This window comes from Dipodomys spectabilis, unplaced genomic scaffold (assembly GCF_019054845.1).
Source record: "Dipodomys spectabilis isolate Male_0828 unplaced genomic scaffold, ASM1905484v1 ptg000126l, whole genome shotgun sequence".
NCBI lineage: Eukaryota > Metazoa > Chordata > Mammalia > Rodentia > Heteromyidae > Dipodomys > Dipodomys spectabilis.
The window spans coordinates 3,600,474-3,614,648 of NW_024870803.1; the positions used below are offsets into that span (position 1 = coordinate 3,600,474).

At 46.7% G+C, this 14,175-nt stretch overlaps 1 protein-coding gene across 1 annotated transcript in view; it reads left to right on the forward strand.

Moving 5' to 3' along the window:
• The first annotated feature begins 10,261 nt into the window (after positions 1 to 10,261).
• The window catches only part of Agpat4 (1-acylglycerol-3-phosphate O-acyltransferase 4), a 95,050-nt gene continuing 91,136 nt past the window's right edge, over positions 10,262 to 14,175 (forward strand). Inside the window, exon 1 of the mRNA XM_042689734.1 lies at positions 10,262 to 10,343. The gene's annotated coding sequence lies outside the window, so the exon portion shown is untranslated. The remainder of the gene's footprint in view (positions 10,344 to 14,175) is intronic.

Consider the following 14,175-nt stretch of genomic DNA (forward strand, 5'->3'; position numbering starts at 1 on the left):
AAAAATTTCAGATTTGGTGTTTGAAATATACTGGGAAGAACTGTAAGACTTTCTAAATACCTAGTCGCTTCAGTCCTGTTGTTAGCTGTGCACGTTGAACAGGCAGTATCAGTCTCTGAGGTTCTGCTCCATCTGTCCTCTATAAAATGAGGGATTTGCAGAATGAATGCAGAGGGAAGGGAAGGGAAGGGAAGAGAAGGGAAGGGATTTGGTTAATTGGAGATAAAAGTCTGGAAAATTTGTCTGCCAGGGCTGGCTTCAAATTGGGATCTTCAGATCTCAGCCTCCTGAGTAGCTAGGATTACAAGCATCAGCCTCCAGCTACCAGGAATGCATGTCTGTTATACGCAGAATTCCACCCCTACAGAGCCTCTGAACATTCTTTTGTTACTGGGATTTAACATGTTCTAGTCATTATTATTACTTGCTAATATCATAAAGTGCTCTAGAACACTACATTTTTAGTTTTAAGTCATGTTTGTATTATGGTAACCATCGTGCGTGTACTTCGTGGGCAGTTTCCCCATGATGCAGTAAGATATTAAAAAACTAAATTAAAAGTACTCTCCTTCACCAGACATAACCGTTTCCAAGAATTTAGTGACCCTCTAAATGTATTATTTTTTATTTTAATTTTCTTGTAAAGATGCTGTACAGAGAGGTTACAGTCACATCAGTACAGTAATGAGTATATTTCTTGTTGGGCATTGTGGCCCTCTCCTTAAGTTTATTTTTCATTGCCAATATAAGGTAGTGTTCGAGGGTCACAGTTGCGCAGGGCAGGGAAAGAGCACATTTGTTTTGGACAATGTCCCACCTTCTCTTGCTCTCTCCCAGTTTTTCCCTCTGTCCCCACTCACTCATTTTCAACAGTGTCCAGTGAATACCCCTACTGCATTTGTCCACCTTTTGTCCCTCCATTTCTGATTCCCCTTGCCCTCCCAAAGACAGGTAAACTAGAAGACAAAAAGAAAAGAAAACAACAACAGCAACAACAACCTGTTGTCCGTTTTCTGGAGTTCATCTCGATAGATATGATCAGAGGCACACAGGCCTTGCGCCTTCTGTCCCTCTCCTAAGAGCATCCTCCTTTAGTCTCATGTGTGTGCATGCCTAGAGTCCTGCGAATTTTTTTATTGTGAAAATGGCATACAGAGGGGTTACAATTACATGGGCAAGACAATGAGTACATTTCTTATCAAGCATTGTAGCCTCCTCCTTTGTTTCCCCTTCCCATTCCTTCCCATCCTCCCCCTGTCCCCCCACCCAATCCTCCTCCCCCACCCACCAAAGTTGTAAAGTTCGTTTTCAACATAACGACTTGTACATCTCATTGTTGCAGTGGGTCCACCTGTATCCCTATTTAAACAATTTGTTTTTCCCCTTCCCCTCCACAAATTATACCGACATCAAATACAGTGAAAGCATACAGTTTATAAGAAATAATCTTATTAACGTGTTAGAAACAATCGCATGAAAGAAAAAAAAAACATTTGAATACATATCTTAGGGTTCATTTCCCTAACATCAACTTATCTGACCTTTTCTGCTTGACTCAGACATATACTAGTTATTGCAAATAAGGGAAACCATGGGACCTATGTTTCTCTGGGCCTGGCTTACTTCACTTAATATAATTTTTTCCAAGTCTTTCCATGTCCTAACAAATGGGGCAATGTCATTCTTTCTGCTGGAGGCATAGAATTCCAGCCCCTGTGAATTTTAAGTCTAGCTTCCACATATGAGAGAAAACATGCACCATTTGTCTCTCTGAGCTTGGGTTGCCTCCCTTTGCATGATTTGCTGTAGGTCCATCCATTTCCCTGCAAGTGACACAGTTGTATTCTTTCTAATGGTTGTGTAAAATTCCATTGTGTAGGGGACCACATGGTTTTTGGATCCACTCATCTATTGTGGGGCTGTTTCTGTAGCTTGGCTATTGTGAATAGTGCAGCAATGCGCAAGGGTGTGCAAGTGTCTTTACAGTGTCCTGGCTTGTGATGTTCTGGTGGATGCTCAGGAGTGGTATAGCTGGGTAGTAGGGAAGAAATGTGTTTAGTTTTTTGAGGAACCTCCAGACTTCTGTCCAGAGTGGTTGTACTAGTTTACATCCCCACCAACAGTGCAATAAGGTTCCTTTTTCCCTACATCCCCACCAACATTTGCTGTTGTTTGAATTCACAATGTTAGCCCATCTAACTGGGGTGGGATGGAATCTCAGAACCGTTTTGATTTGCATTTCCTTATGGCCAGGGATAATGAGCATTTCCTCATGTGTTTCTTTGCCATTCTTATCTCTTCTTCTGAGAAGTCTCTCCTTAGCTTCTTGGCCCATTTAGTGATTGGTTTATTAGGTTTGGGAAGGGTTAGTTTCTTGAATATTTTGGATATTAGGCCTTTGTTAGGTGTATTGCTGGTAAATATCTCCCAGTCTGTTGGCTGTCTTTCTAGTTTAGTAACTATATCTTTTGCTGTGCAGAAACTTTTTATTTTGATCTAATCCAATTTGTGAAGTCTCTCTCCTATCTGCTGTGCCCCTGGGACCCTTCAAAAAGTTTCTGCCTATGCCTATGAGTTTTAGTGTTTCTTCTACTCTCGAGCAGTAATTTCAAAGTTTTGTGTCTGACACTGAGGTTTTTTCATCCACTTTGAGTTGATAATTGTGCATGGTGACAAAAAAGGGATCTACTTTTAGTTTTCTGCAAATGGATGCCCAGTTTTCCCAACACCATTATTTTTTTCAGTTGTGGAGCTTGAACTGTGGGCCTGGGCGTTGTTCCTGAGCTCTTCAGCTCAAGGCAAGCACTCTACCACTTGAGCCACAGCACCACTAATGATTTTCTCATGTTTTATTGGAGATAAGAGTTTCATGGACTTTTTGTCCAGGCTGGCTTTGAACCATGATTCTCAGACCTCAACCTCCTGAGTAGCTAGGATTACAGGTGTGAGTCGCCGGCGCCCGGCTCCCAACACCAATTATTGAAAAGACTCTTTTTTCTAGTGCATATCTTTGGCTCCTTTATCAAATATCAGATGACTGTAAGTATATGATTTTATTTCCAGATATTCTAGTATGTTCCATTGATCTATGGGTCTATTTTTGTGTTAATACCAATCTGTTTTTGTTATTATAGCTCTGTGGTAGAGCTTGAGGTCAGGGATTGTGATACCCCAAGCATTGCTTTTATTGTTATTATTATTATTATTATTATTGCCTAGAATTGCTTTTGCTATTTGAGGCCTTTTGTTGTTCCATGTGAAATTTTGAATTATTACCTCTATCTTGGTAAATAATTTCATTGGGAGGAATTTTGATGAGAATTGCATTAAATTTGTAATCATTTTTTGGCAGTATGGCTATTTTCACAGTATTAATTCTACCTTTCCAAAAATCTGGAAGATCTCTCCATTTCCCGATGATATCTTTGATTTCTTTCTTCAAATTTTTAGTTTTCACTATGAAGGTCTTTTGCTTCCTTGGTTAGGTTTATGCACAGATTTTTGTTTGTTTGAGGCTATTAACACATTGGGGTGTTTCCCTGATTTCTCTCTCTGCTTGTACTTCCTTAATATACTTAAAAGCTACTGATTTTTTTCTTTCTTTTTTTTATTGTGAAAATACTGTACAGAGGGGTTACAATTACATGGGCAAGACAATGAGTACATTTCTTATCAAGCATTGTAGTCTCCTCCTTTGTTTCCCCTTCCTATCCCTTCCCATTCTCCCCTGCCCCTCCCATCCAATCCTCCCCCTCCACCAAAGTTGTAAAGTTCATTTTCGACATAACGACTTGTACGTCTCATTGTTGCAATGGGTCCACCTGTATCCCTATTTAAACGATTTGTTTTTCCCCTTCCCCTCCACAAATTATACCAACATCAAATACAGTGAAAGCGGGGGTTATACCATGGGGGAGGGACATACAAAGCAACAAAGAAATCATCTTATAAACATGTTAGAAACAATCACATGAAAGAAAAAAAACATTTGAATACATACCTTAGGGTTCATTTCCCTAACATCACCTTATCTGACCTTTTCTGCTTGACTCAGACATATACTAGATACTGCAAATAAGGGAAACCATGGGACCTATGTTTCTTTGGGCCTGGCTTACTTCACTTAATACAATTTTTTCCAAGTCTTTCCATTTCCTCACAAATGAGGCAATGTCATTCTTTCTGATGGAGGCATAGAATTCCATTGTGTATATATACCACATTTTCTTGATCCATTCATCTACTGAGGGGCATCTGGGTTGGTTCCATATCTTAGCTATAGTAATAGTGCTGCAATAAACATAGTCGTGCTGGTAAAAGCTACTGATTTTTGTGGGTGAATTTGTATCTTGCTACCTTGCCAAAGTTATCAATAGCTCTTGGAGCTTGGGGATGTACTGCTTTGGGTCCTTTAGATATAAGATCATGTGGTGTGCAAATAGGGATAGTTTGGCTTCTTCTTTGCCTATGTGGATCCTTTTTTATATATTTTTCTTGCCTTATGGCTCTGGCTAGGAATTCTAGAACTATATTGAAGAGGAGTGGAAAGAGTGGACAGCTTGCCTTGTTTCTGGTTTTAGAGGACATGACCTAGGGGAAGTGGTTTTAGTTTTTCACCATTCACTGATGCTGGCTGTTGGTCTGTCATATATAACCTTTATTATTTTGAGGTATGTTCTTTCTACTCCTGGTTTCTCCAGAACTTTTAACATGAATGGATATTGGATTTTGTTGAAGACTTTTTTTTCATCTATTGAGATGATCATGTGGTTCTTCAGCTCTGTTGATGTGATATATTATGCTTATTAATTTATGTATGGTAAACCAGCCTTATATCTCTGGGATAAAACCCATTTGATCAAAATGTATGACTTTTTTGATTACTTGCTGAATTCTGTTGGCTAGCATTTTGTTGAAGAGCTTTGTCTGTGTTCATCAGAGAGATTGGTCTATAGTTCTCTTTTTCCATTGGATCCCTACCTGGTTTGGGGATGAATGTGATTACTGACCTTTTTACACCGTGAACCTTTCCCAGGTCTGGCAGAATGAGTGACTTAAACCAATTACGTAAAAACAATAATAATTGATACTATCACAGGTCAGGAGGCCAGGTGTTGGAAATGTCAGCAGGGAATGTGCTGCCTGGGTCTCTCCTAGCTTTAGCTTGGAGTCTTCCTCATTCCACTGTCTCTGTGACATGTGGCCTTATTCTCTGTGTGAACTCTGTGCCCTTTTCTTACAAAGGAGGAATCATTGATCTAGACCCCACATTATTCCTTTAGGACTTCATATTTATTTGTTTAATTAATTAATTGTTTTCACAATGTGAAGGATGAAATACAGCGTGGTCCTTTCTGGGCAAGTTCTGCATCTCTGAGCTGTCTCCTTACTTCATCTTAAGAATCATAAGTGCAATGACTCCAAATAAGGCCATACTCTGAGGTTCTGGGGAAGGCATACATTTAGGGCAATACTTATTCAGCCACTCCACATAATTTGATATATATTTGTAATAAAGTTATTTTTCTTTTCACTTACCATATCATAAAAATTGCTCTTTCAAAAATAGGATGTTTGGATGGGAAGGTATTTCAGTGGTAGAGTGCTTGCCTCACATGCATGAGGCCCTGGGTTCAATTCCTCAGCACCGCATAAGCAGAAAAAAGTCAGAAGTGGTGCTGTGGCTCAAGTGGTAGAGCACTAGTCTTGAGCTGAAGAGCTGAGGGACAGCGCCCAGGCCCAGAGATCAGGCCCCACGACTGACAACAAAACAAAAACAAAAACAAAAATAGGATGTTTGCAGAGGGACCCATCATAGGACCCTGTGATTTGAAGGCTGAGCTGAAGTTTCAGATATTGCATACGAGCCTCTAATGAAGTCTATACCTGAGTCTTTGGGTCTACCTCTATTTCCTTCATAGAAGATGTACCAACTATTCAATTGTCTTCTTCCCCCTCCTCTTTTCTTCCTTAAATTGTATTAATGTGAACATTAATAGACTCATGAAAAATCTTACTTAATTAAAAGTTCAGAGATGTCATCCATTTATATCACCCCAGAGAGTAGTAGCACCCCTCCACCCCATGGTGTCTTTTCCACTGTAGTTCCTTGAATGTTGGTTGAGTGAATTGTTCCCGAGAATTGTTCCCTATCTCTCCCCTCCTGTTGACATTCTACGTAAAGCCACAACTTTTTAGTTATTTATACATCTCTACTAGTAGTGCTGTGGCTCAAGTGGTAGAGTGCACACCTTGAGCTGAAGAGCTCAGGGACAGTGCCCAGGTCCAGAGTTCAAGCCCCATGACTGACCAAAAAAAAAAAAGTTACATCTCTACTGAATTAGGACTTGATTCTTTCTTTGTTAGCTTTCTTTCTCTTCTTTTTCTAATTGATAGGCTATGTCTTATCGGAATGCCTGGAGCCAGAATGATTCTGGATTTTGAGTTTTTCTTAAATGTTTGGACTTCAGCATATTTGAGTAGACGTCATGAGTCATGTTGGGGATGGGACCCATGTGTAAACACGGCATTTATTGGGTTTTATATGCACTTCAGCTCACAGTCCGGTGGCAGTTTTAGGTGATGCTCTGAGCGTGCCTAGGTCTTTACCTAAACCACCACATGAGGTAGGCGTGGAACTTTCTACTCATGGTGTGTCACTGGAGCGCTAACAATTGTGTGTTTTTGAGCATTTCTGATGTCAATTTTGGGTTAGGGCTGCTCTATCTGAGTTTCCTTTGCTATAGTATTTGTTTCTGTCTTAATGAAAATGCACTGTCCGCTCACACCCATCTACCCTTCGATGGGCTGACAAACCGCAGCTCCAGCCCTGCCCCTTCCTCCCCCGCTGGACCAACTCAGAACTGGCGCACACCTCAGACACCACCTCCGTTGTATCCCAGTCTTTCTATCTCTTTTGTTTCTACAACTTTGCGCCCCTTTGGGGGCACTGTCCAGATTTTAGTCATGTTTTCTGCTGTGCGTAGTCAATAAACATGTGTTCAACTTGATCATTAGATGGGGACCTGCAAACATTCAAACTTCTTTTTAAAGGTAGGGATATAAAATATAGGTTCTAATAAGTCAGGAGATATTAGCAGTACCTGCACACTTGTGTTTACTGCAGCTCTGTTCACAATAGCCTCGCTGTAGATGCAGCCCAGGGGCCTATCACCACATGAATGGATGAAGATGTGATACAATCACACACTGGAATACTACTGGGCCATAAAAATAGTCAAATTATGTGATTGTCTGGAAAATGGATGGAACGGGAACTCATCACTGAACCGGATGCAGAAAGACAAATAATATGGCATGCTTTCTCTTAGATGCAGAATCTAGATCTAAAAAAAAAAAATTATTGGGGTAAGGGGAGCGAGCGGGAGGTGGGAAGAGGGGAGAGCATGCTACAAGTACAGTGTGTGCACATGTAAAAAGGCACAAAAACGCACTGAAAACTGTAAGACAGTGTCAAGCCCTGGTGGTTCATGCCTGTAATCCTAGTTATTCATGGGCTCTTATCTCCAATTAACCACCAAAACCCCCAAACAAACAAAAAAGCCAGAAGTGGTGCTGTGGCTCAACTGCACACTAGCTTTGAACGTAAAAGTTCAGGGGCAGTGCCCAAGCCCTGACTGCAAACCCCAGGCCCAGAAAAACAAGATGAAAAAAAACAAGTGAAAATGTATTTGAAAGGGAGATTTGGTGACAGGGATAAGAAAGAGTAATAGAGAGAATAGTTAAAAGTACATCATATGTACATACAGAAATATTACAATGAAACGTCTGTCTTGGTATGATTGCTACACGCTAATAAATCACTTTCTTGAAAAGGGTAGTTGCAAGGATGTTCATGAATTTTCTGTTGGCAAGAGTAGTAAACAAATGAAAATACCAAACAAACATTAAAAATGTGTATTTATGTATAGTGACATGAAAAAATATCCATGACAATATACGTTAAAAAAACAAGGATCTAAAACATTGTATACCTTAACCTTATTTTATTAAAAAAAAAACAAAAAGCCTGTGCTGGGCACAGGTGGCTCACATCTGTGATCCAGACACTCAGGAGGCTGATGTGAGGCTGTGGGTTTGATGTCAGTCTGGGCAGAAAGGTCTGAGAGACTCATGTCTCCAATTAAGCACTAAAAACCTGGAAGTAGAGCTGTGGCCCAAGTGATAGATTACTAGCTTTGAGCAAAGACAGTGTCTAGTCTCTGGGCTCCTGTCCCAGTACTGGCACACACACACACACCACACACACACACACACACACACACACACACACACACACACACTTGTATATGCTTCAGAAAGAGGCTATATGGTTATGCACAGCGAAGTAGTTAAAGATCCCATGGAAAGAAAGAGATTGGCAAGAAAAGGAAGAGGGTGGGGGCAATACATATTCTTTCTGTAATTAAAATGTCCAAACAAATTAAACTCATTTTAAATAAATTGCATAGGATTTAATCAATGAATGTGGCCATTCTACTTTACATTTTCAGAAGTAATGATATTTTTTCCTTCCCTGTTTCTCAGCTGTGTTTATGAGATAACCGGGGTTAAGGGTAATGTAGTCCCAACAGGCCAAGGCTTAGCAATGGTGAGCAGAATCATTTTAAGCACAGCAATGGAAATAACGACATTAAATATTGAGGTTAGACTATGAATTGTAACTGTCAAAATTTTTAGTTTCCATTGAAACCTAGTTTCCACTGACTGTGCTTGTGAAACGTGTAGCGTGAATGATTGCAGCGTGTGGATTTTTAAGAAATTCCTATCCAGAATTCAACCATGAGAAAGAGGGCGGAAAGGACTTGGAAAACCCCTTTGACATTTCTACCAACAATGAGATCATAAAATGTAGTTTGAGAAGTTAGGAGCCGGAACTCTCAAAAGTTGCATGGACTGAAAGAAATTTATTATCTACATGTTTAAAAAAACATTTCAAGATGGTTGACTTTATTTTCACATGGGTATTAAAGAAGTCATTGCTTATTTATTTATTTTACTGTTCCAGTACTGGGACTTGAACTCAGGGGCTAGGTGCTATTCCTTAGCTACTTTGCTCAAGGCTAGTGCTCTTTTCACTTATCTAGAGGCCCAGGTGAACCGGAGATGAGTCTCCGGAGGTTGGCTTTAAACAGATCCTCAGACCTCACCCTCCAGACTAGCTAGGATTACAGGCGTGACTCGCCATTGGTGCCCAGCTTTGTCGCAGATTATGTGACAAACAAGTGGATTTTCGGTTCCGACCCCTTTTTCGGGCCTCGGGGGTCCTCCATCAGCGGAGGGGCCAACGCCACGCCCGGGGACCGGCTCCACTCCCCTCCTCGCCCCACGGAAGGTGCCCTTTGCAGCCTCCCGCTGCGAGGCCCTTTCCGTCCTTCTTTGGTGTCTCGTGGCTCTGGGTGGTGAATCCCAAGCCTGGAGGAGCCGGGCCGGCGCGCGAGGAGCCGGGGGTGACAATGGCTGTGTGTGTGTGGGGGGGCCTTCCCGCCGTCCCCGCGAGCCCGGGCGGCCCGGGCGCTGCGCTCGCCTTCCACAGATGTGCTCCGACCCTCGCCGGAGCGCGCGGTGCCAGAGCCACCTGCCCGTGTCCACGCGCGTGTGCCCGCCCGGCCGGCCGCGTGTGCGCCCGCGTGCGCCCGCGTGTGCGCCCAGGCAGCGGAGCCGGGCTGGGCGGGCAGCGCTCCGTCCCCCCCGAGGGCCTCGCGGCCCGGATCCCCGCCGTCCCCACCTCCCCACGCTTCGCCCGCCAGTTGTTCCGTCCCCGGGCTGGCGGGCTGGTCCCGGGGACCCCGGCCTCCTCCCCGCGCCGCGGAGCAGGGGTGAGTGCGGGTGAAGGGGGTGCTGGTTTATAAAGATCGTGGGTGCGGGGCCCCCCAAACTCCCGACCCCCCAATCCCCAGCCCCTGGGCCCCGGGCAGGAGGACACACGGGAGCAGAGCAGGCACGCGGGGTGGCTGGGTCACAGCGCCGAGGGGCGGGCGGCGCCCGGGGGCCGGGAGCGGGGCGAGCGCGCGCGGGGAGGGGGGGCGGGAGGGGGCGTGGGCCCCGGCCCCGCCCGTGCCCACCCCCAGCGGCCGGGGCCCCCGGGCGGACGCGCGCAGCGCCCCGGCCGCGCCCCTCCCCGGGCCGCCCGCTCGGAAAGGAAGTGACATGGTGGGCAGAGACGTCAGCCGAGGACCACTCTCCCTTCTCGAAGGGTCCACCCCTTGGGTGGAGTCTCCCTTTCTCTCCGGCGGCGGCTCACTCACGGCTCCCATAAAGTAGTGGCGGCCGGGGAAGCCCGGGGCCGCGGCGCTCACGTCCACGCGCGCCCCAGGAAGGAGGTAGGTGGCCGGCGCGGTGCCCGGCGCCCTCTCCGCGGGGCGTGGTGCCGGGGGCTCGGTCCTGCCCGGGGCTCGGTCCTGCCCGGGGCTCGCTCGCTCCCGCCGCGGGCCGGCTGGGCACCGGGAGGCCGGGCGTGCGCGCGGGGCGCCCGGGGCGGGCCCGGGGCCTGGCCCCCGGCGTGGCGGTGCGCGCGGGTCCCCCGCGGGTCCCCGGCGGGTCCTCCCCGGGCGGTGGGAGCGCCCGCCGCCGCCGAGCCTGCGCTCGGCTCCGGTTACATATTCGCTTTCTTTTGTGCCGCGCAACACGTTCTTCCGTCTCCGGCGTTTCTATGGCAACCAGAAAAATACCGGCCCCGGCGGGCGGGAACGGGTGGCCCGGGCGGGGGGGGGGGGGGTGCTCCCGGCCCGGGGCCGGCCCGGGTCCCGCGGGGCCCGGCAGCGGCTGCCCCGGCTCGCCCGCGCCCGGGATCGTCCTCCGCGGGGCAGCGGGCGGTGGCGCGCGGGCGAGGCCGACGGGTTGTCAAGGGAACCGGCCTGCCGGGTGGCCTCCGACTGTCCTCGGCTCGGGTCGCCCTCGGGGTGGGACGGCGGCGGAGTCCCAGGATGGTTTGCTTGGTTCTCGCCACCCCCCCCCCCCCCCTTTGAAAACCTAAATTCTCAAAACACGATCTCTTATGTTGTGACTGTGATCAGATTCAGGGTGAAAACAAACAGCGCTCAAGCCTTTCACGCGGGGGGGGGGGGGGTGGAATCCTTGGATCGAAAGTTCTGGGGCGTGCTGGAGGGGGTGGGGGTCGTGTCAAGACGTGTGCCCTCCAGCGGTGCCCGTGGCCGGCTGGTCAGACGGACGGACGGGCCGTGCGCCCTCCTGGGCTTCATTTATCCCGGGACTGAAGTCCAGGGAGCCCTCATGGGTAACCAGGTGTCCAGGTGTCCCTGTCTGTGTGTCTGCCGCGTGTGGGGAGCAAGTGGGCCCGCTCCCATCCCGGGGAGGGTCCGTGGACCATGTCCGTGGACAGTCCACGTACCCACCCCTGAGGCCAGGTACCACCCTCCCCCGGGGAGGAAAGTTACCTTGACAGAGGGTGGGGTGGGGTGGGGGAGGGAGTGGGAAGGGAAAGGGGAGAAGGGAAGCAAAAGTATCAAGAGACTCGAGTTTAAAAAACAAACAACAAAACCAAAACCAAACCTATTGAGTCCTCTTCATGTTCTCTATGGGGAGAAAAAGAACCAATCTTGAGAAGAAAAAAAAATGAAGTGTGAGGGAGGTATTATCTACTTAGTAGTTAACAAGTTGACATCTCACAGTCATAAGCGGGAGGAGGTCTGGGGTCAGCCCCAAGCAAAAAGCAGGAGAATGCATCCAAAAAGCAAAGCCATAAGGGGGCTGGAAGTGTGGCTCAGCTGGTAAACACCTGTCCAAGGCCTGGAATTCAAACCCCAGTACCTCCCCAAATCACCACAGACCTAATCCAAATGGGACTGTTATCAGGTGTGGCTGCCAGAGCTACTTTTATTCAATTCATCTAAGGAAATGTTTGAATGACTCCTGTTCTTTCAGACCATCCCAAATGACCAAACGTACCTCTTGGAGAGAGAGATCAATGTGCATCCCATTGGACATTCTTAAATGCATCTAGTAGCTCTGTGGAGATTGCTTCCACTTCCTCTGGCTGTTGAAACCTCAGACACCCCCCCCCCCATGCCCAGTGGAAGCCGGAAGAAGGGGTGAATGCCAATCATGTTCTCTTTGCCAGATCCTTAACTGTTATTGTTATTGGTACAGTGGAAAGGGTCTTAAGGGTTTCAGTGGTGAAAGTTATCCTCAGAGCTGGGGCTCAGCCCCTGGAGCGGCAAGGTGTGGCTCAGAGGCCAGCTCTTTCAGCCAGAATGCAAAATAAACAACCCACCCTAGCTGGCGCTAAGGGGAATTAAAATCAAGAGAACTACTTAAAGGGTGAGAAGAATACGAAAGTAGTATTAGGAAGAATATGACAGTCATTTTTTTTTTTTTTTAAGCATGGGTTAGTACCCACAGATTGTAGCTTTCTGACCTTTGCAGAGTTCTGGAAAGTATTCATGCCAAGATACTAGTTCCAGGCAGAAAAAGGACCTGGAATGTAGATTGACTCTGTGACCTTGCAGAGCAAGGTGAAGTCACCACCGTCAGACAAACAAACAAACAAACAAAGCCGAGTGGAAGGTAAAGGAAAAGTAACGAGAATCATTCGAAAATGAACAACTTGTTCTGACACAGCTCAGGATGCCTGAACTGGGGCAGGCAAGCAGATGGGTTTGTGGATGTCAACTTGTGAACCCCTGAAAGAGGACAGTGAGGGGTGGCACGTTGCAAAGGCTATGTGTGAGGTTTGGGTGCCAGCAAGCTGGTAAGAAAGCTGGAGGTGTGTCCTGTGCTCTCGATTTAAAATCCTCAATCTTCCCCATGGAGGACCAGTGGTGAGGGCCAGCCCTGCCCTGCCTGCCATCTTCAGGAGGGAGGGTGGGTAGCCAGAAGTGGACGGTGTGGGTCAGGGTTCTTCCTGCCGGAGAGGAGCAACCAGTCCTCGGTGGAGAAGCAGCTGCTGTTGTGCTGGCTGAAGGGCCAATAGATCCTGGGACAGATTTTAGTTTGTTGATTTGTAGTTATTCATTCATTTATTTATTTTGTGCTGGGGCTTGGACACAGGCTTCATCACCTACCACTAGAGCCACAGCCACAGGTTTTAGTGGTTAGTTGGAGATGAGTCTCTTGGATTTCTCTTCCCCAGACTGGCTTCCAATGTTGGTCCTCAGATCTTAGCCTCCTGATTAACCAGGGTTATAGGTGTGAGCTACCAGCTCCCAACAGATTATTTTTTGAACCATCAGGACCAAAAGGCTGTTAGAAGAAAGACTGGCTAGAAGGCAGAGACTTAAACCAGCTTTCATCAGTAAGGAAGACGTTTGAGGAGAATAAACCCCAAATTCATTCTAGCAAAATGTACCACCCCATGGAAAAAATAAGGCAAGAAATAAGAAAAAGAGTTTGGAGTGTGGCTCAAATGGTGGAGTGGGTGAGTGTGTAGTTGAGGCTTCTGAAATCTTCTGACTTTGGTGCCCTTCTTGGCCATAGTCCTGTCTCAGCAGGGCCTATGGGAAAGGGAATACCGCAACTGTGTATCTATTAAGTGTCAGGTGCTGCAGATACAAGATACACGTTAAATAGTTACAGTTTTCAAATACCCAGTGTTCTTTTTTTAAAAAAAGCTTTAGAGATCTAAGATAAATAGTAGATGGTTAAAGGAGAAGAGGAAATGCTGCAGAAAAGCAGGTGGAAACGTAGGAACAAGTCATTCATTACCTTTATTTTGTCTCAGGGAGAGCACCTGTGAGTGTGATCGGTGCCCCCCCCCACACACACGCGGGAAGGGCAGGGAGGGGGCCCTGCCCTCAGAGTGGAGGACAGGACCAGAGGGGAGGAGGGGAGGAGCCTGAATTCTCCTTCCTCTCCCATCCACTGTGGCTTGTTTTGAATCAGGATTTTTTGAGAGAATTTCTATCACAGGCTGACTTCCCCTTTTGCCAAAGACGGAACTGGTGGAAATACCTTAAGGATGACTTCTGTTGTTCATTCTATCTAGTCTCTTTTTCTTCCACAGAATGCACTTTACTCCACGAAAATTTCCTACTTGTTCACGCTTGTCTTCATTTTATCCCTCCAGTCTGGTTTGTGTACTCCTTCATTAGGTCTTAAGACCTGGCAGTTTCCCTTCGTTCATTCATTCATTCATCCATCCATTCACTCCCTCATGCATGCATACTTCCATCAGTCACCTCTACACCCCTCCATTCC